Below are 21,873 nucleotides of genomic sequence, written 5' to 3'. Positions count from 1 at the left end.
CATCTGTGGATCTTCTAAAATGTGGCAGTTAGTAATGAATACACCTGTGCACCTGCTGGGTGACCTGTAAAATGTGAACTGTGGGCCTGATTCAGAGCCGGGCGCTCTGACAGAGCGCTCGCTCTGAATCAGGGCTGGCCGCCTGTTTTTTTAGAGCGTTCTCCTGGCCGCTTGCATAGCTGTGGGTAACCACCCACAGCTATAGCGAGCGGCCAGGAAGATGGTCGCGATGGTCAAGACCATCGCGACCGGCGGGCTTGCGACGAGACCCTTGTGGTAGGGTCTCGTTGCCGCAAGCCTAAGAGTGCTTTCGGCTCTAACAGAGCCGAAAGCACTCCCACTGACATCACTTGTGATGTCAGTGGGGCCGGCTGCAGACGGTAGGCGTTCCCATGGGAATGCCTCCATCTGGGCAGCCACGCCCCTGGCCCGCCCACCAAAGTGGGCGTGCTGTCTATGTTGAGTGACAGCACGCCCCCTTTGGTACGAGACTCGGAGCGACGGAGTGCCCATCGCTATCCGGGTCTCGCGCATGCGCACGACGGAGCCGGCTCCGTCATGCGCACTGGGCCACCATCGACCAGCTTGCGAGCGGGTCTGAATCAGGCCCTGTGTGTGGTCCTTAGGACAGAGTTTGAGAACCACTGCTCTAGAAGATAATAGCTAGAATCTGGCTTGTATAAACCCGCACTTTAGTAAATATACCCCCGAATCTCTGTTGTTATCCATTGCAGAGCAGATCAAAGTAGGAACAGATTATTTGGTAGCCGCTTTTGGATGTATCTGTTCATTCAAACATTGCTGGCCTAGCATTTGTGACTAGATGCATTCTATGGTTAAAATCATGGAATACAGATTTAGACAGACATTTTCAGAAAGCCTACATTTTGAGGGAAAGTTCTTGTTCACTTCAGAATTAGATAAAAGAATTTCTGAGGCTACTGAAGGTCACAGCTGATTTTCACCATTAGGAAGGTCTGCTAAGCCCACCTTTTTAAGCAGCAGTCAGCCTTGTCCTTTTGGGTCTGGACATCTGCCTTTTTGTTCTGAGGTTTTGGAAATGGAGGAAGACCATTTAGGACAAATGAGGAGGAGCCAAGTAAACCATTACCTAGGTTTCAGGATAAGTCAGCATGACGGGAAGGACACACACCCAGAAGTGTCTCTGGTGGGTGCCTGTTTACTGTCATTCAGGGACCAGTGGAGAAGATCCTCAGACAAATGGGTGACAGGTATAATAGAGAGGTTACATTCTCAGTCTTTTGGGTCCACTCCCAAGAAGGTAATTTTCAACATGGTTACCAAACAGACTTAAGGAGTCTGGCTTTAGAGCAGGCTACCACAACTCTTCAGGAGTCGTTGTCCCAGTACCAGAATATCACAGAAAAATGGGATTTTAATTCAATCTGTTTTTAGTTCAAAAACCAGATAGGATTCAAACGTTATAGTTAAAGGACTTAAATACAAGACTGAGGATAGACCGATTCAGGATAGAATCTGGAAGATAAGTCATAAACGTATTGGAGGCAACAAAAAAAAAAAAAGCTTATCTCCACGTGCCCATTTGGGAAGGCCATCAATGTCTTTAAAGATTTAAGGTGCATACACACTGGGCGATCAGGAAAGACAGTTCGACATCGTAATCGTACCGTTGTTCCTGATCCCCTGTAGTGCCTACACTGAACGATCAGTCGTTCAGTGCAGGCACACTCCATCATCATTCCTGACTGTCGTTATCGACAGATAGGGCTGCATGTTCAGGCGATGGACAATGTCTGAAACGACCAGCGGGAGCGGTCATCGCTGGTCGTTTCCGACATACAAGTGCACGATTACGATGTCGTAATCGTGCAATCGCTCAGTAATATCGCCCTAGTTTGTACACATCATTACTATAGGAGGAAGACATTTCCAATTCAGAGCTCTTCCTTTGGGGTTAGACACACCCCCTTGAATATTTACTAAGGTCATGCCAGGCCTAAGATCTATGGCAGTGTTTGCCAACCTCGGCCCTCAAGGCAAACCAACAGTCCAGGTTTTAGTGATATCCATGCTTGAACACAGATGGTTAAATCAAAATAATTGAGGTACTAATTAGAACACGTGCTCAAGTAGGTTTCTCCTTTAAAACCTGGACTTTTAGCGTGCCTTGAGGACCGTGGTTGGTTGGGAACTCCTGAGAATAGATGTTTTTATTTTCAAGGCAGACTGAAAGGTTTCTCCAGTCAAATCAGCTATGGGCAGTGGATGTCCTCCAGTCCCATGGCTTGGTTATCAATTGGCAAACATCCAAGATGATTCCCAGTTGATGTATGAGGTTTTTAGGCCTAATGTTCAATACTCAGCTAGCCAGAGTCTTCCAGCCCACAGAAAAGATCAGACATTTAAAACTTAGGCCCTGATTAAGAGCCGGACGCTATTTGCGCTCGCTCTTTCATTAAAAAGGGGTGGCTATTCAAATGAACCGTTCGCACTTTGCGGTCTGTTCACGCCTCTATGTCTGAACGAGCGAACAAAACTTGCGGTCGTAATTTTGAAAATGATGCCCCCTGGCCACTCGCATCATACGTCATGTCCGCTATTTCATAGATTAATCGAGTACATCGAACAGCGTATAAACTGCTCGCTATTCTTGTGGCTGGTTTTTCCTACCGCAATCTTGCGAGCAGTTCTGACTATAAATCAACCAAGTGACGTGGTCAATGAAGCTCCTGTATTAATTATGCACACCCATAAAACGCCCGTGTTGACCTTCAAGCACGCCTGAGTTCTGATTTCCACTCCCCGTTTTCAAGCACCTTCCCCTGTTACCACCCACATACGCCTCCTCCTGTCACTCAAAATAGCAGGCATTCGCTATTTAGCGAACAAACGATTTTCGGTCGCACTGACTGGTTCGCGCATGCGTATTAAAATCCGTACGCATGCGCAGATGTGCGAACATCGCTCATAACGAACGAGCGGCCGCTTACGAGCGGCTCTGAATCAGGGCCTTAGTCCGAAAACTACTGAAACTTGGATGTCCATCGGTTCTTTGTTGTATGAAGCTATTAGGAAAGATTGTGTTCTTGTTCGAAGAGATCAAGTATGCAAGGCTGCATTCCAGGATATTCCAATTAAACATTCTAAAAGCTTGGTTGCGTTCCAAACATATGCTATCAACTCCATTTATCTAACTGTCACTAGACAGGAGGAAGTCTCTTGGTTGGTGGATCCGGCAAGAAAACTTTGAATAATGGTAGGAGCTTCCTCATTCAGGTTTGATTGGTTGTCACAACCGATGCCAGTGTCCTAGGATGGGGGGGGTGATCATTCTAAACCTTAATTTTTTCCAGGGTCCATAGGGATCTACAGGGATACCATGGGAAAATGTTGTTGGAGAAATCCGGGCACCAAACAGTTAAGCTTTCAGCTCCCAGGATTCCTCAGGTCCTCCTCCATCTATACCCCACTCCTGGCCACAGGCATTCAGTTTCTTTGGTGCACCGCAACACCGGTAACTTCAGCGGGCACCAGCGGGGCTTGGCTAGCGGCGATGCTGGGACCCATGATTGCAGCCGGAAGCACGGGGACACAGGTAAGGTGGTTCCCCGCTCGTGGGGAACCACATGGCAGTCCGTACCTCCGGCGGTGGGACACCTGCCGTCGGTTGCTGTAGTGGGGCGACTGCTGCATCCACTCCCCCACTAGACCACCGGGGCAAGTCAGTCTGGCGTCGGGGACAGTGGCGGAAGCCATGTTGCAAGGATAGCGTACCTGGGGGCTTGATACAGCACAGGGGAGATAGGCTCTCCCTGGCAGCCCTTCCCCCAGCCCAAACGCTGATCCAACTGAGGTTTGATCCGACTAGGCCAGTGTTGGCTAACCTTGACACTCCAGCTGTTATGGAACTACATAACCCAGCATGCACTGCTACAGTTTTGCGATTAGGGCATGCTAAAACTGTGGCAGGGCATGCTGGGATATATAGTTCCACAACAGCTGGAGTGTCAAGGTTAGCCAACACTGGACTAGGCTTATAAATTATCACATTGTTTGTATTTTACACAATTATTCTGATTAACGATATCCTTAAATGGCATTGATCTGTTATAGGTATTTTTTCTTATGAAATACCTCTTTTTCCCTAATTGAAAAGGGACAAAATTATCTGTTATGAATACTATGTGTTTGTTTTTTGTCATATTTTAATAGAGATTTATTAAAAGTTAAATTTTATAAATATTCATTGTATACAAGTAGTGCCTCCAGCAAAGAGACTTCTTTGTCTTGTTCTCACTGTGCGGTTTTTCCGCGTCTGGGTTGCTGCTCCTACCCTCCTCTGTATATGAGACACACAGCAACCACTATCTGACAGGTTGCGGCCTAGGATCGGCCGTTACTCGCCTCAGTGCTGGCTTCCCCCTGACCCCTCGAGCGGTCAGACGCCAGGTGCGATGGCGAGTGACGCGCTGAGGATTATGCCTGGGGTCTGCTAGGACATCCATGTGCTGCTCCGTGATTTGGTTCCTGCTGGACGCAGCCATGACAGTCTACATCACCTGATTAGCCCTTTACCCAATGGTAGCATTTGTTGCTGTCAGCTGACACTATCTTCCAATGGACTGCTATCTTAGGGTATTTAGCCGGGCTCTGGCCAACAGGAAGTTGCCTGTACAACGTCGTTACCTCCAGTGAATTCTTGCTGTTGCAGAGTTCTAGGTTCCAAGCTCCTTTCTTCTAGTGATATATTCCTAGTATTAATCCACAGTGTGTGTACTCCGTACGTCATCCGAGTACGATCTCCTAAGTGTCATTCTCCTGTGCCAGCTCTGCGTCTGGATCAACACTATGTGTACTCGGTATGTCACCCAAGTGCAAACTCCCAGTGTCGTACTCCTGTGCTTTCCCTGCGATTGTGTTATTCCGTTTCCCACTTGTGCCGGATACCTGACTAAAGGGCAACGACCTGCTTGCTGAGTGCAGCTTAAAACGAAATCCCAATTAGAGGGGTCACTGGTGAACACCTCCCAGTAAGTTAGACTCCGATTCTTTGGTCAGGTCTAGCCAACATCCGGTACTTGTGGATGAGAGAGGCATATATCCAGGCCCCTCGCCTCTAGTTCCTTCCCCGGTCTGGGACCCCGACTTCCAATCCCTCAATAGAGGATCTGCATAGTAAAAACGTGGCATTATCATTGTTGTGCTGAAGCTGCTGGTCTCAGAAGTTTTTGGGTCTAGTCTCCCTGTATACCTCTCCCCAGAGGCCAGGTTATACAGAGCTCAAAATCCTACCAAGCCTTCTGCTTTGAGTAGTATATTGTATATGCATTGTATGTGACTTTTGCTAGCTCTACTGTGTGGTTACTGCCTTTATTTTCTGACTGTTAGGTATAACTATCGCTATTATTTCTCCTCAACCCTTTCTTTTTTTCATTAATTGTACTTCACATTTATTGTTTGTGAAGGCAGTCACATTTGCACTTATTTATTCTGTCTAAGAATAAAGGTAAACTGGAAACTGAGGCCCTGATTCAGAGCTGGACGCTCTGAAAGAGTGCTCGCTCTGAATCAGGGCGTTTGTTTTTTATTTTTTTTGGAGCGGCCTCCTGACCACTCGCATAGCTGTGGGTGACCACCCACAGCTATATCGAGCGGCCAGGTTGATGGTCGCGACCATCGGGCTTGTGATGAGATCCTTGTGGTAGGGTCTCGTGACCGCGAGCCCCAGAGAGCTTTCGGCTCTAACAGAGCCCGAAGCTCTCCCACTGACATCACTGGTGATGTCAGTGGGGCTGCCCCCAAATGGCAAGCGTTCCGTTGGGTACGCCTCCGTTTGGCTGGCCACCCTCCCGGCCCGCCCACCAAACGGGGTGAGCTGTCACTCACCATCGACAGCTCGCCCCCTTTGGTGCGAGACCCGGAGCGACTGAGCAACAGTCGCGAGCCGGGTCTCACGCATGCGCACGACGGAGCCTCAGTGGCCAAACATTGGCCCGGTTGCGAGCGCTTGCGACCGGGTCTGAATCAGGCCCTGAGGCCCCAATGCTGGTTTCAGCCTGCTATGTTTGTCCCCCCCTATACATCCATCCTGGATGGATGTTTTTGCCCACTCAAGTCAGAGTACGGCTCAGTCTGCTGCTGCGTTTCAACAAATGTTGCAGGCAAACAGATCAGTAGCCACTAAAGCGCCTAAGCGCACAATATAATTTTATCGTCTACTCAGCATGTAGATTGGTTCCTCAGGAGTCAGATTATACGCCGGGTTCTTCTCCTTCTCCAGGGGTGTATCTCAGTAGAGGAGGACCATCCTTATACAGTGGATGTCCCTTCTTTGGTGAGGGCGGCCACATCAATTCTAAATATACAGGATAATGAGCCAGTTACTGGAAGTTAGGGCTCCAGTGTTTAAACACCAAAAGGTGGTAAAAGCTGAGTTTCCTAAATCTGAGCAGCCCACTGAACTTATGGAAGAAGCATGGAGTAACCCGGATAAACTGTTCCATGTTACAAAAAGATTAGCGTCTTTGTATCCTTTCCCACCTACTGAATGTACTTAGTGGAAGTCCGTCCTACAGTGGATGCTCATGTGACACATTTAGTCAGGAGTGCTACCTTGCCTATACCATCTGCATTAAAGATCCTACAGATAAAACTTTAAACATGTCTTAAATCAGTGTTTTAATTGTCTGGAGCTGTTACTCGGCCGGCTATGGCTGCGGCTTGGGTATTCAAGGCTGTTGAAGAATGGACGGGGGCATTGGAAGATACTCAACCAAATGCTACCAGAGAACAGCTGACCTATATCTCCCACATACGGGAAACTGCTTCCTATTTGGGAGAAGCTGCAATAGATGCTGGGTTCCTTGCTTCTAAAGCATCGGCAGCTTCTGTTGCTCGTAGAGCCCTTTGGTAATGGTCCTGGAAAGCAGATACGGGCTCCAAGAAGGCTCTGGAATCCTTACCCTTTTATGGAAATATACTTTTTGGAGCAGAATTGGTTAAGATAGTAGGTTCTCTGGCAGCCTCAAAATCTGCAGGTCTGCCATCAACAGCTACGTCAAAGTTCTAAGCAGTCTTTTTGGTCCTTTCACCCTCAGGGAAGAACAAAAGGACAGCTTTCCTCCAGTTCTTGCAGGACAAACAAGCAGCAAACTAAGAGGTCCTGGCCCATCAGACGTCCAGCCTCTAAGTCAGACGACAAACCCTCTGCCTGGTGGGGCGGGTTTCGTGGTCTCTCGGGTATGCCCTCACCTTCCGGAGGCATCCTCCCCAAAAGACTTTTGTACAACTCCCCCATCAGATTCTATCAAGGCCTTGGCCCTCCAGGAGGCCATTTACTCCCTGCTGCGAGCAGGGGTGATAATCCCGGTTCCTGTGATTCAACAAGAAAGGGGTTATTATTCCAATCCTATTTTTGGTTCAGAAAGCAAATGGGTCTCAAAGCCCTTAACTTTATCCGTGTACCCAAGTTCCGTAAGGAGACTCTTCGGTCAATTATTTTGGTGATGAAACCTGGGGATTATATGGCTTCCCAGGACATTCAGGATGCGTATCTGCATGTGCCTATTATGCCATCCCACCAAAAATTTCTACGGTTTGCTGTCCTGCAACAACAGTACCAATTTCAGGCACTGCCCTTTGGTCTATCAATGGCTCCTTGGGTCTTCACCAAAATAATGGCGGTTATGACAGCCTACCTCAGGCATCAGGGAATCAGAATACTGCCATACCTGGATGACCTTCTGATAATGGCACAGTCTCCAGGTGGTCTACAACACAATCTCCAATTAACCATTGTCTTCCTACAGACGTACGTACGGCTGGATCATCAATCCACTTTCTCCCAATACAGCGGATGGTACAACTGGGGGCACTTCTGGATTCTCAGAGTGAATCCAAGGGTGTTTCTGCCAGAGGACAAGATTTCTGCCTTGCGAAGGTTATCCATTCTGTCAGCGATGCAGGTCCTGGGGTCAATGGTATCCACCTTCGATATGGTAGAATATGCTCAGTTCCACTACAGGCCTCTGCAACAATTGATTCTCTCCCGTTGGAATGGGCAGTATCATCAACTAAGGTCCCAGAGGATCCTTCTCACTCCGGAGTTCGTAGATGGGGGAGGTGCCGGGTCATCATACCTTTCAGGGAAGATGGAAGATGAACAAACCAGGAAAGTCACCTTCCCATAAACATTCTGGAGCTTCACGCAGTAATCAAAGTGCTCATCCTGGCACAGGATCTACTCCAAGGCAGGCCAGTCCAGATCCAGTCTGACAAAGCGACCACAGTAGCCTATCTCAATCATCAGGGAGGCATGCAAAGTCAGGCAGCCATGAGGGAAGTGATAAACATTCTGATCTGGGCAGAATGTCATCTTCCGGCTATTTCGGCAGTATTCATCCTGGGAGTCCTCAACTGGGAAGCGGTTTTCCTAAGTTGTCAGGACATACATTCTGGAGAGTGGGTTCACCGATGTACGGAATCTATCCATAGACACTCCGTCTCCTCTTCCTCTATGGCCGGATCTGTTAGCACAGGGTCCCTGCCTACATCAGGACCTGTCTTTGACGGCGTGGCTCTTGAGTCTTCCATCTTAAGAGCCAAAGGGTTTCTCCAGCTCTGATTCAGATGATGCTTCGTGCACGAAAGCCTTCCTCTGCCCGCATCTATTAACCTCCATTAACGCTCAGTGTCCTCACAGAGAACCCAGAGAATTTCAGCGTGCACAATCAGCTGCAGCTGTAGAATACCTCTCTGTATGAGCCGGCTCTGGTATTTGGCGGGCGAGTGTTCAATCAGTCTCACCGCTACTTCCAGAGCGCCTGGATCTGCATATTCCGGAGAGAGTGCTGAATTGTAGGGAGCAATGGTGTTGAAAGTATGACCCTAACATTTTTAGGGTTTCCCGGGTACTTGCTATTCTCCAGGCTGGGTTAGACCTCCGTCTCTGCCTGGCCACCCTGAGAGTACAGGTTTCTGCGCTGTCAGTTTGGTTCCAGCTGAGGATTGCTTCTCTGCCGGATGTTAAAAACAATTTTCAGGGTGTTCTCACCGGTGGCACCATGGGATTTGTCTTTGGTTTTCAAGGGGCTACAGGCTCCCCCATTTGAACCTCTGGACTCAGTAGATTTGAAATGGTTGACAGTGAAGACACTTTTTCTCCTCACTATATCTTCTGCACGCAGTCTCTCTGATTTGGCAGTGCTCTCTTGTCGCTCCCCCTTTTTGATTTTTCACCAGGATAGAGCTGTCCTCCATACATGGGCAGGTTACCTTCCTAAGATATTGTCCTGTTTTCATGTGAATGAAGAGATTGTGGATCCAGCTTTCCAGTCTTCAGACCTTTCTATAGATGAAGCTTCACTGGATGTGGTTCGTGCTCTCTGTGTCTGTGGATAATACAAACTCTCTTAGAAAATCAGATGCTCTTTTTGTGTGTTATGGTTTTCACAAATGATGGGTGCGTATGACTATCTCTCAGGCTTACACACAGGCTGATCTCCCTGTTCCAAACATGGTGACAGCACATTCTGCACAGTCTGTGGGACCATCGTGGGTGTTTTGGCGTTGTGCCTCTGCAGAACAATTGTGCAAGGCGCCCACGTGGTCTTCTGTCCACACTTTTCTTAGGCAAAAGTGTCAAAGGCGTAGAACCTATCTGGATGCTTCCTTTTGGCAGCGAGTTCTGCTTACTGCTCAGGAGGGTCAACTACCCTTAGGGGAACTGCTTTAGGTCCATAGGGCACTCACCCTGGCTGCATTGGGTAATTTCTTCTTTCGGTCACGGATTCCCTCATTTTGTTAGTGTCGTTTCTGGTGTACATTGTTCTTCCTTCTCTCCTTTCCTTCTCTTGCCTTGGGCTTGTTTACAAAACTGAATGCCTGTGGCCATTGATGGGGTATTGTGGAGGAGGACATGAGGCATCCTGGGAGCTGAAAGCTTAACTGTTTGTCTGGATCACTCCAACCACATTTCCCAATGGTATCCCTGTGGACCCAATGGACCTAGAAGAAGAGGAGTTAACAAAGGTAAGTCTGCCATAGCTCATTTTTCTCTGGTTCAGACATGAAACAATCATAGAGGCTGGAAATATTATATTACTTGGCGTAATAAAGAGAGGGTTTCTTATTCCTCCTTTTATTTACCTAGATTCCTTTCTTTTCTTCAGACAGGCCTCCAGTTGGGTCTCAGGTTAGGTTCCCTTAAGGTGCAAGTGTCGGCTTTAATAAAAAAATATAACACAATTTTGCGCTGGTTTATTTGGATAAATCATAAGGATATTTTTTCAAATGTACATATCCTATAAATAGGTAAAAGCCAACTTATGTAGTAAAAAGTTACTTAGTACAACAACAATAGATTACACTGAAACAATTATAATAGAATGCAACACCTAAAATTGCAAAATAATAATTCAATATAAAATGTCCGCATGTTTAAGCTGGAGTGCACATGTGCAGAAAGGATTTCCTTCTCCCCCCTCCTCCTCAGGTCCCCTAGGAGTGATGTGGTAGTCTGTGACCTTCGATATCACTCCCAATATCGCGCCCCAGAATGCCACGCGAATGGCATTCTGGGGTGCATGCGCCTCCGAGCGCCAGTATGCTGATCTCTGCATGTGCAGAGAACAGCTGCAGGAGGGGGGACTGATGATCAGTTCCCCCTGCACCACACTCCACTGTGCACTGCAACGAGGAGGTGAGGGTGTGTGGCTAGGCACAGGGGTGTCACAGGGGGGCATCTATTGGCACTAGGGGGGAGGTAGGTCATGATAAATAAAGAAATGTTTGGGAGGTATATATATAACATTTACATATATAGTGACACATGGGGAGGGGAGGTGGGGCTGTGGGTGAGGCTGGGTGCTCTTCTGCAGGGACATATTACCACTATGGGGGTGAGGGTTAATATTGCTTTTTTTACACTGGAGGGGGCTATTTTTGATGGGGGTTGGACACCGGGGTTGGGGGGTGCATAATATCCCTTCGGTGTATATATATTTTTTAAAATAAAATATTTAAATATAGTTTTTAAAATACTATTTAAACTTAATTAAAACTATTTTTTTTTTAATGACAACTTCTGTGTGGTTTTGACTAAAACAATTTATCAGTGAAGTGGTTAAATAAAATTCACAGAAGCTCTGATACATATATAGACACTCCAAGTTGTATTCTCTACATCACTTTTTATAATATTAGCACATTGTTCTTTGTCTGATAATATCCTCACATGGTTGCACACTAAATCCACCAGAGGATAATCAATTCATTTTAGACTACTTTGGAGTATGCAGACTGGGATGGAGTATGCAGACTGGGATGCCATAATTTAGTGTGCATGGGATAAATTGCTGATCAATATAAGGTTTATTGGATAGATATATAACACTTAATTTATAATGTTCATCTGTACATTTTACTTTTTCAGTTAAAGATACACATACACTGTAACTGTAGCATGAGACTTCTCAAGCAGGTGGCACTTTTAGAGGTGCATGATATTTCACATGGCTGAGCTATCTCATAAATCCTGTATTATGTGAATCTGGGTGAGGGTCTAACACTGGAAGCATAATATATGTGCAGATATTTGCACTTCTTCGGTCAGGTATTTCTCACCAGTTTGGGTGCTCTTGAAGTTCTGAGCTTGGTAGACACTGGGTAAAATGCAGAGGGCCTTTGACATGCTGCAGTAAAGACTTGTCTCTCCAAGCTCAGGGAAGTTGGTTAAAGTCCAATCTAAGGCTATAGATAATTATTATATTGGTAGTATGACTGTAACATACCTATACTAGAAATAATACTCCAAAGTTAAAGTGCATAGTAGCATCTATTCCGTGAAATTCATTGTCCATCAGTTGTGAAGGTAAGTGATCAGCTACAATATTTGTGTAACATTGTGGAATGGATATTTATATGTACAAGGAGCAGGTTAATATATTAAAAGTTGTCAAATATAAATTCTCTCCGTATGCTAATAAGTGCATTGTCTTCTGCATGTACATAGTTATATTATTACCAACCTCTTTGTTCTATGTACAAAAAATATAGGGAAAATAAACACTATAGAAAAGGCAGAAAACAAATAAATGTTTAATAGTTATATGTCTGCAACCAAATCTATGAATCATTTACAAATTGATTATTGACACAATAGCACATCCAGATAATACATTATTCACTGATCATTTTATTTTATTAGACAGTAATCCTATGAAGTGATGATGTAGTTTGTACATTTAATTGTTTCAACATTTGAAATATGCATATATCCAAATATACAATTTAACTTGGTTTATGAATGTATTTGCATTTGGAGAAAAATGTAACTCGCCTTTACAAATTGTAGGAAATTACCCTATGCTTGGTAGTTAAGAAATTGGGTATCATAATTTGTTTTCATTTCAGTCCAGTCTACTGATAAATATGTAAGTTTAGAGATGTATAATAATAATAATAATTTCTGAAATAGATGTTAAAAGTTTTACTACTGTAAATGTTCCACTCTGTTTTTACTGTATTGGTAATGAAAATTTATCATTTGGATGTTAATCCTTTTTTACTTTTTCAAATTCATTGTTTATACAATCCTCAATAGTGGAGTCCCAGTGCAAATGGTAATGGGTGCCTTTGTGTGCACAGGGATTTTATTTGTTTTTTGACAATATGTTTAGTTTATTGTGTATATACAGTATATAAGACCTGCACTAGTTTTCTGCTTCCCGAAATCTTTTGAATACTTGGGGAGACATTTATAAAAGCTTGGAGAGAGATAAAGTGAAGAGATAAAGTATACCAGCCAATCAGCTCCTAACTGTCATTTTTCAAGCATAGCCTGCAAAGTGACAGCTAAGAGCTGATTGGTTGCTACTTTATCTCTCTCTCTCCTTTTTAGCTCTCTCCAAACTTTGATAAATCACCCCCATCATTTGGATTTGTGTTATTTGTTTTTATTGGATTGCAAATAATATTGATTCTCTAAAGGTATGTATCCACTAGGCAATACAGGAACGACATTACGATTACAACACTGTAATCGTACAGTCATTCCTCATCCCCTGTAGTGCCTACACTGAGCGATCTGTCATTAAGTGCAGGCACCCTCTCTCATCCCCGAACATGCCCAATCTGTCGTTATCGGCAGACTGTTCGGGCGATGATTGATGTCGCAAATGACCAGCGGGAGCGCGCATCTCTGGTCGTTTTTGACATTATAATGCAAGATTTGTGAACGATTAATGAGCGATTGAACAATAACGATGTCGTTATCGTTCAGTCGCTCATTTTAATCGCCTAATGGATATGCGCCATTAAACCGATTTGGATCCTTCTAAAAATCTTTGATCGACTTGTGCTTACATGCCAGTCAACTAGTATTACAATACAAATGAGCTTGTTTTCCTCTGGTATAATTAATATAATGCTGGGGTAAAGCTGGATTTCTACCTTTATAGTGGGGTTACTTATGTCCAAGTGATTATAGAAGCAGTCTCCTTGATTTAAGGGACCTCTGGGAAAGTCTGCAAAACAGATGCAGATGGCTACTTAGAAGGGTGCTTGTAAGGGGCAAGAGGTTTTTGAAAATCATTCAGTTGTCCAGAATTTCCATGTACAAATATTATTAAATGGTGATGGACCTTTCTAGGCCCAAGTGCACTGTACTGAATGCACTGTTTTGTTTGTCATTAAAACTTAAACATCAGCCTTAAAAAGATCTAAAATCTAAAATTCAACAACTGACTTATGTATAATATCAAATGACAGCTTACACATTCACAGACCAGGCAATTGTGAAAACCTTGACTTTTGTCCACATAATTAATTTTACAAATGAAGATATCATTCAATATAATTTTTTCTAATATTTAGAAACACAGCAATATTAACGAACAGTTGGAACAGAAAATCCTTTGAATGCTTTTTACACCTGCATGTGTACTTCACATGTTCTTGTGAACTATGTGAGTAGTCCTTGGCGTATTGAATCCCCTCATTATACTGCTTGTGTTTATCCAACCCTTAGTAAAGTGACTGACCTGCAAGGTTGAATGTCTGGTTTTATCCCAGCAGCCATACATATCAACTGCTTGCGGCGCTTTGTATGTCCACCAAAGTTGTATTTAACCTGCTTACAGTATGGCAACTGAGTAGTTGTCTTCTATTTATAATTTGCCAGTAACGATACAGCATTCTACAATCTAATAACGTTATTTAGCAACATATGATCTCTGCCCTAGTGGGACTTTCAATGTAATTTTCCAACCATAGCCACAAGCATGCACAAATAAAAGCTTATTAACCAGTCAGCATCAACCATGGGAACAGGACTGGATCATTTGTGATATTGTGCCATGAGGGACTTGTCTAGGGCCCAGCAGGCCCTGGCAGACCTCCCTATTGGCTGGATTACCCTGCTTCCTTTAATCTCTATTATTATAAGGCCCTAAGAGCACTTGGGCGGTAGGAGGAAAAGGGGAAATGACGATAAAGGTATCCTGGGACCTTCTGCTGTGCTGGCACCACTATATATTGCTGGGTAGTCCTGGCAGCTATACTTTATAATTTACTGCATAGTGCATACCCATAGACCTTGCACTTGCACATTTATCTGTTGCAATGTCTTGGCACCTCTGTTACTACATGTGCAGAGCTGCTACCGTCAGGGCACAACACATATTTCTCTGAATCTGCTCATTTTGGTGCTCAGTCTCATTCTAAAGCTGAGCACAAATTTTACTTAAGATGCGATGAAATCACAGTTTGTCCTTGCAAGGAAAAAAAATCCAATATTCACGCATACACGCTATACAATTGTTTCTACCGATCCTCCTATTTATGTGTCCTAATGATGAGAAGGAAAGATTGTGTGCTTGTACACACTGCACAGATTATCTGCATAATGGGCGTCTAATATAAATAAAATCTGTTGGCAGATTGGTCGTCTGCGCGTATTCACTGCAAAATGTTTTCATTACCAGATTTATCGCGTATTATGAGCATCCTAGAAGATGTGATCATGTAATGAGACCGATTTATCTGAGATAGACACATTATACAATCCTTTTCAGATCATAAAATTCTCAGATGATCTTCCAGAATGTAAAAATATAAAAATTTATTTTCTTTACTGTAATTCGAGCAACCCCCAAAGGAACATTAATAAGAACTACAGAATATTTAAATTGTTGCAAAACTATGTTTGTCCAATACACTTTTTATTTATGGGATCCACACAAAGGTACTGTCACTATTCTTCCTCACTGCCCTCACCTAATTCTACTACAACACCTCATGCAAAAGCAATACTTCATACTAACAGAACTTTATCAAAAAATGGGGGGGAATTCAATTCAATGCGATGATGAATAGCCGCGGGAGGGAGCTATTCAATTCACTGCGCTTTTTGGGCGGGCTAAAGGATTTTTTCTCGCACCCACCTGGGGATGCGAGGAGGAATCTGACAAAACGGCCGGGCGCGCAGCTTTTTGCCGACTTAGTGTGTGCGACCCAATGGACATCAACCGTAATAAGGTGATTGATGGTATTTTTGGAAAATGGACTAAAGTGAAACAAAAAAACCTATACAAAATGTGTTTTTCTTGCTCAGTGTATATTAACAAAGTGTATATGTTGATAAAGATGTGTACTCATATACTGTGACTTTAGTCGCGCCAAATAGTCCCACACTGTGACTCAGCTGCGACAAAACTAGTTTGCTAGTTTAAACTGATCAATTTGATGTGCGACATTTGTGTGCAAATGTGTTTGAATCTATGGGTCTGATTCATTAGTGTGGCCCCCCTCCTCTCCGCTAGCGCAGTAGACTCTGCCTTGATGCCAGAGTCTACTGCACATGCACAGGTCTCTGGGAAAATGGCGCCCGTGCCTTATTCCCGGGGACATCTCTAGTGCGCATGGCATGGGCAAATCACTGGACAATGTCTGCCACCCCATTTTACCTGTGATTTTTGCTGCTCTCCAGCTCCTGGCCACCAGCAGATACAGGACTCTGGAGACTGCAGAGAGATAAGTATAGCTATGGGGGCCTTCTGACACCCTGCACCCATTACAGATGTGCTATTGGCAGTGCTCCTCATACATTGTAGGTAAAATGTTGATCAATGTCTGGCTATGTGACATTTTCACTAAGTGCCAGTGCAGTGCAGGCCAGATGCATACAGACCGATGTAATATCTAAGACCCACTGAAGAGTGAGATGCTTCAGACACGGGATGTAGTCATAATGTCAACATTTACAATGTCATCATGACATCACAATGTTGACAGTTAGGATGTCCACCTTGTTGCAATGTCAACACTGAGCATGTCGGTAATTGCAGGTCTACATATTCACAATGTGAACATGTAAAATGTCGACATTTTGCAGAGACCGGACGGCTTGGATCAGGCTGCGTCAGCAAATGGTTAGGGTTAGACTACGGAAGAGGAAGGTAACTGTTAGTCCCTAGGGGGAGGGTTAGAGTTAGGCTAATGAAGGGGAGGTTAGTGTTAGGCACTACAAGGGGGGAAGGTGGCTGCAGGGGGAGCTGGGTACCTCGTGAGTGGAGGCCCCAGTCTGGTCCAGTCTTTACGGGGCTGTTGGAAGATCTGCCGCACTGCCAGTGCCTCTCACTCTGTCACATGGTCCCGGCTCTCAGCCAATCAGCTCCCTGGGGGAGGAACCAAGCTGCACTGCAAAGGGGGACAATATGAATCCCCCACAGCAGGCAGCAGCTAACTATACTTCATGGCGCTGTCTGCAGGAGCACTTCTGAGGAGGATAAATGTCCCATATAGCATGATATTACTCGGGCCCCTCCAACTAGTCCGAGCCTAGGTAAAAAGTTGAAAACTGACGGCCGCTGATTAGTTGGGACTTTATCTCCATCCAAGGCTTAGTAAATAGACCCTTAGGGGTCTATTTACTAAGCAGTGCTAAGAGACAAAGTGAAAAGAAGGTACCAGCCAATCAGCTCCCAACTGTCATTTTTCAAACAGCCTATGACATGGCAGTTAGGAGCTGATTGGCTGATACCTTATCTCATTTCACATTGTCTCTTAACACTGTTTAGTAAATAGACCCTTTAGTCACATATAATATGGCACAAACAACTCAATGTCAATGCCGTCAAGGAGTCAGGCCTGTGTAGGCTGACCAAGGGGCAGTACCATTGTGCAACTTTTAGCAATTTGTTGCCAAGATTCCTTGAACAAAGTGTGACCATGTCAGTGAAATCCCTGTTTGGCATGGTCGCATGCACTGCGACAGTCAACATGTAATCTACAGTGCTACAATATATCCATAAATCTGACAATCTATAATGTCATTATGCATTGTGTGAACGTTTACATGTCATAAGTAACTGTACAGTATGTGTTGTGCAGTGGTGGAGTAAAGCTCACTTCCACCCTTTGCCAACCCCGCCCCCAAACACGTGACATCATACAATGGGGCGGGGCTGACTGCAGTAAAAAATGGATAGCTGCCTGGACTTATGGCTCTACACACTACAGCACTGAAAGTGCCATGAAACAGCCACAGTGCAACCCCCAGGGACCTGCGCCCTGGGCGACATCCCCCCTCCATAGCCCTGGTATTATTGCAGCCTCATTGAATTTGTTCCTTTTTTTTTTTTTATTATTTTATGCTGTATGCCAGTGCCAAGGACACAGATGCACAACATACAGCTGTATCAAAAAAGTCCCTGTTTGGCATAGTGTTTCACTGACAGACTATACCACATACTGTAAGACTCATTCACACTGGACCAGTATATAAAGTTTGTCTAATGTGTTTTTGTTCCATACAATTAGTACCTAAGCACCGAGCTGAAAATTGTGCCGGTAGAAGAAAATACTACATATGTCGCACCGAAAGTCCACTGTTTTTGTTGTATACTGTTCATAGTATTGTGAATTGGTCATCAGCAACACTGTAGCAGAAACCTTTTTTGTGGGTGGGCTTAGATGTAAAATGTTTAACAATGTTGTTTAACGCAGGCACAGTTAGTTTCGGAATAATGCCATCTGCTGTTTGAAAATTGCTATTACATTGGATTGCGACTTAGGAGCTCATTTAGACCCAGTCGCAAGCGGCTGCTCGCTCGTACGCGGCCGATGTTAAGCGACCGTACATGCTTCGTTCTGCGCGTGCGCGAACTATTCAGAGCTATCGGAATCCGCTCGCTAAGCATAGATAGCCCATTGTAATGAGTGGCAGGAGAGGCCGTTTGTGGGTGGTAACACGGGCAGGACACTAATAACGGGGGAGTGGAGGTGCGAACGCAGGCGTGCCTGCATGTTGCAATGCCCTTTCTAAGGCGTACATAGTTAACGGACAGCATCATAGTACACTTCACATACCTGTTTTTTTACGCTGAAGTCCTCTCAGTGCTTGCGGTAGGGTAAGTCAACCACAAGCGCTACGATAGCTTCCGATTGTCCTCGATGTACCAATGTTTTAATATACTTCCTGGAGATGATGTGCGCTAGTTCGCGTCTCTACATAAGCTAATGGGCGTCTATAGACACAAAGTGATCGCTCGCCAAAACAAAGTGGGCGCCTGCCATGCCGTCACTTAGCCGAATTTGCATACGCTGGGGGCGAGCAATCGCATCTAGCGAGCGGGTCTGAATCAGGTCCTTAGTACGCCAAATTGTGTCTTGGCTCGCATATGAGATGCACCACACATAACGTGCTATGTGGTGAAAAAAGGATAGGTAAATGAGGGCACATCTGTAGTGGAAGGAGAAGGTTTCTTAACAGCACAGAGCAGTAGTAATGCATGATGATGCTCAGGGATGCAGAGTGAGGGGAGGCGGGTAAGGATTACCAGGTCCCAGGCCTCTGTGGGGGCCCTGGAATACAGACTAAGTGCCTGATTCAACTTGAATTGCTATTGCGATCACAGCTGCGATTACACATACAGTTCAACTGCGATAGTATGCTAACTCATTGCAATAGCTATGCCGCTATAGCACTACATAAGGACGCCCACTTTACCTTACACACATCCATAATGTTTAGCAAGACTGCAAAAACATCAGTACAATCGAGTACCATCGCCAGTGGCGTCCCTCCCTGCGGTGACACCCGGTGCGGGGAGGGACGTTGGTCTCGGAGTGGGCGTGGCCTCATGAAGGGGGCATGGCTTCACGGCCCGATCCTGGTCCCCGGCCCGTGGCAAACAAACTTATCAATGGGATGGTGACGGTGGGGGGTGCAGGAGCACGGGCAGTGCTGGCTCCCTCATTGTGACAGGAGCAGAGTGCTGCACTTAATATTACAGTGCAATACCCTGCTCTTGTCACTGAGGGGGAGCCTGCACCTTGGTGTCAACCCTCGGCGAGTGACACCCGGGTGCGGGCCGCACCCCCCTTGTGATGCCACTGACCATCGCAGCCTCACGCACACTTGCACAAGCTATGACCTTACCCAGAAATTGCTAACTTCAGTGCATGCTATGAGTCCTCAGGTTGTGTATGGCATCGCAGTGGATAATTTATGCACGCCCATGCAACGGCGTTCAAACGCACTGGCACGCCTGCGTTTCCCCAACCACACCCCCGTCACCACCCACAAACGGCACTCTGTGATGGGTCTGCGCACACACACTTCGAAGAATGCGCAGTACGCAACAATCGGCCGAAGCTGAATCAGGGCCTAAATCAAGAGATGAGCTTACTAATGGGAGCAGGGCCGGCTCTAGGGGTATTCGACCAGTGCGGTCGAACAGGGGCACCACCCTTAGAGGGCGCACCCCTCCCCAACATCCCGATTTCAGCGGGACAGTACTGTCCCACCCATGGATCCATAACTGATTTAATGAGCCATTTGCAGTTTCACTGTACCGGCCGTGTGTACTTACACGTGCATGGCTTAATCTTTGAGACAAGCATATGCTACTGGCAGGATCAACCAGGTAGATCTCAGTCCCGGTGGCAGACCCTGGAGCCGGAATGGATGCTGCGCGCATGTGCGCGGCATCCAGTGATGGGAGAGGGCTGGGGGAAGCCCAGCTATTGAGGCTACCCCCAGCCTGATGTTATTTGGAGGCGTTCCATGCAGTCACCCCTCCAAATAACATCATGTAGGGGCATGGCTTATGGTAATTAGACCACACCCCCATTTTCAGTGTTGGGGCGCACTGTACAGAGCCGGCACATGGTGCTCCGACCACTCGAGCCGGCCCTGAATGGGAGGCATTGAAATGAGGGCCTGATTCAGAGACAGATGTTAATGCGTTCGCAACTTTGTATTGCAGTTGGGAACACAGTTGGGAAACGCAGTTGGGAAAATAAGCAAATGCCTGCAAAGATCACCTGAGCATAAAGACGCCCACTGCTGCAATCTCACCTCTGTGCGACTACGCATACCTACGTAAACATCGGTAACATCGAATACATCAGCAGCCATCTTACCCTTGCGGCAGGTCTGACCTGCCGCAGCCATGGGAGCTCTTCTGGCATGCAGAGCTGCATATGCAATAGCAGTGTATAATTTATGCACTCACATGTAACGCCATTTAAACGGCCAGGCACGCCTGCGTTTTTATGACCACTCCCCATTATCACCCCCAAATGCTGGCAGTCTGTCACTCATTTAGCGATGGATTCCCATGTACGTGTGTGATCGCAGCATATGCGCAGTGCATACGCATGCACAATGGCAAACAATCGCTCGATGTGCAAGAAAATTGCATTTTCCTCCGTCTCTGAATCAGGCCCTGAATGCTTAAGAGGCTGTGTAAGAGGTATGTAATGTCGACACCATTAACATTTTGACACTTTCAAAATTTTGCCAATAGAAATTTTTGGGTTAGGTGGAAAATTGGGTATTGACATTATGTACTTGTTGAAATTTTATCAGTGTTGGCATTTTTATGTCAATGTCTACATTCTAAACATGTTGACATTGACTGTCAACATTTTGTACCTGTTGACATTGTGGTGTCTAGATTTCGACAAAACATACCGAAGCAGGCCCTTGTAAGATGCCTACTGGGGCAGTGTTTAAATCCACAACAACAGAGAGTAGAGCTGTGAAGTTCCTAACAATGGTGTCATTAGGGGTGCGACCGCACCGGGTGACACCATCCAACGGGGGTGACACCAAAATAGCAGAGCTGCTTTGCTATTTTGGTGTCACCCTCTCGGATGGTATCACCGAGAGTCAAGAACCGGTGATAGATGACTTGCACCTGGGCATCATCAATTACACACACCCCTGTGTCAGGAGAGGCTGTGAGCTGCCCAGCAGCTCCCGGAGTGCTGGGTAACCCCCAGCGTGACGTGAATGGGGTGTGACACATGGAACCGAATCTGCACAAATCAGAGGGCCTGGTCTCGCTGACATGAGGCCATGCCCCTATCACAAGGGTTCTTCGTGCTGCACCAAGTGTCACCAAGCCCAGTGATGCCTCTGGTTCCTAACTCACTGGTTTGGTATTGTGCGCAATGTGAATTTTATGAGATAAAGTTTGGACATCCAACTAATTTAATTAAAGGTGAAGTATATTAAAAATACTGTTAACTTTGAACTCAGACATCTAAAAAGTATATATACTCAACTTGCTGATCTCATACCTTATTCAAACTCATGAGACTTTAGAAACAGTGATGTTTGCAGTGCCTGATGTCCCCCTTCTTCTGCTTTAGTCAATGCAACCAAAATATTTGAGTTTCTTTGTACTACTGCCTAGTTTATCAAGAATCAGCTAATTTAACATATTCGGGGAGATGTATGAAGCCTTGGAGAGAGATAAAGTGGAGAAGTTGCCCAAAGCAAATAATCATCTTATAGCTGTCATTTATCTAGCACAGTCTATGAATGACAGGTAGGAGCTGATTGGTTATATGGGCAACTAGTCCACTTTATCTCTCTCCAAG

The 21,873-nt window shown here is 45.5% G+C and overlaps 1 protein-coding gene across 1 annotated transcript in view; it reads left to right on the top strand.

Moving 5' to 3' along the window:
* Positions 1-11,690: 11,690 nt before the first annotated feature.
* Positions 11,691-21,873, top strand: part of LOC148524761 (uncharacterized) — a 106,336-nt gene continuing 96,153 nt past the window's right edge. Inside the window, exon 1 of the mRNA XM_088471635.1 lies at positions 11,691-11,851. The gene's annotated coding sequence lies outside the window, so the exon portion shown is untranslated. The remainder of the gene's footprint in view (positions 11,852-21,873) is intronic.

The sequence above is a fragment of the Taudactylus pleione genome, unplaced genomic scaffold (genome assembly GCF_031769625.1).
Source record: "Taudactylus pleione unplaced genomic scaffold, aTauple2 ptg000116l, whole genome shotgun sequence".
Lineage (NCBI taxonomy): Eukaryota > Metazoa > Chordata > Amphibia > Anura > Myobatrachidae > Taudactylus > Taudactylus pleione.
Note: the sequence above shows the minus strand (reverse complement) of the source record. Positions and strands in the feature narration are given on the sequence as shown.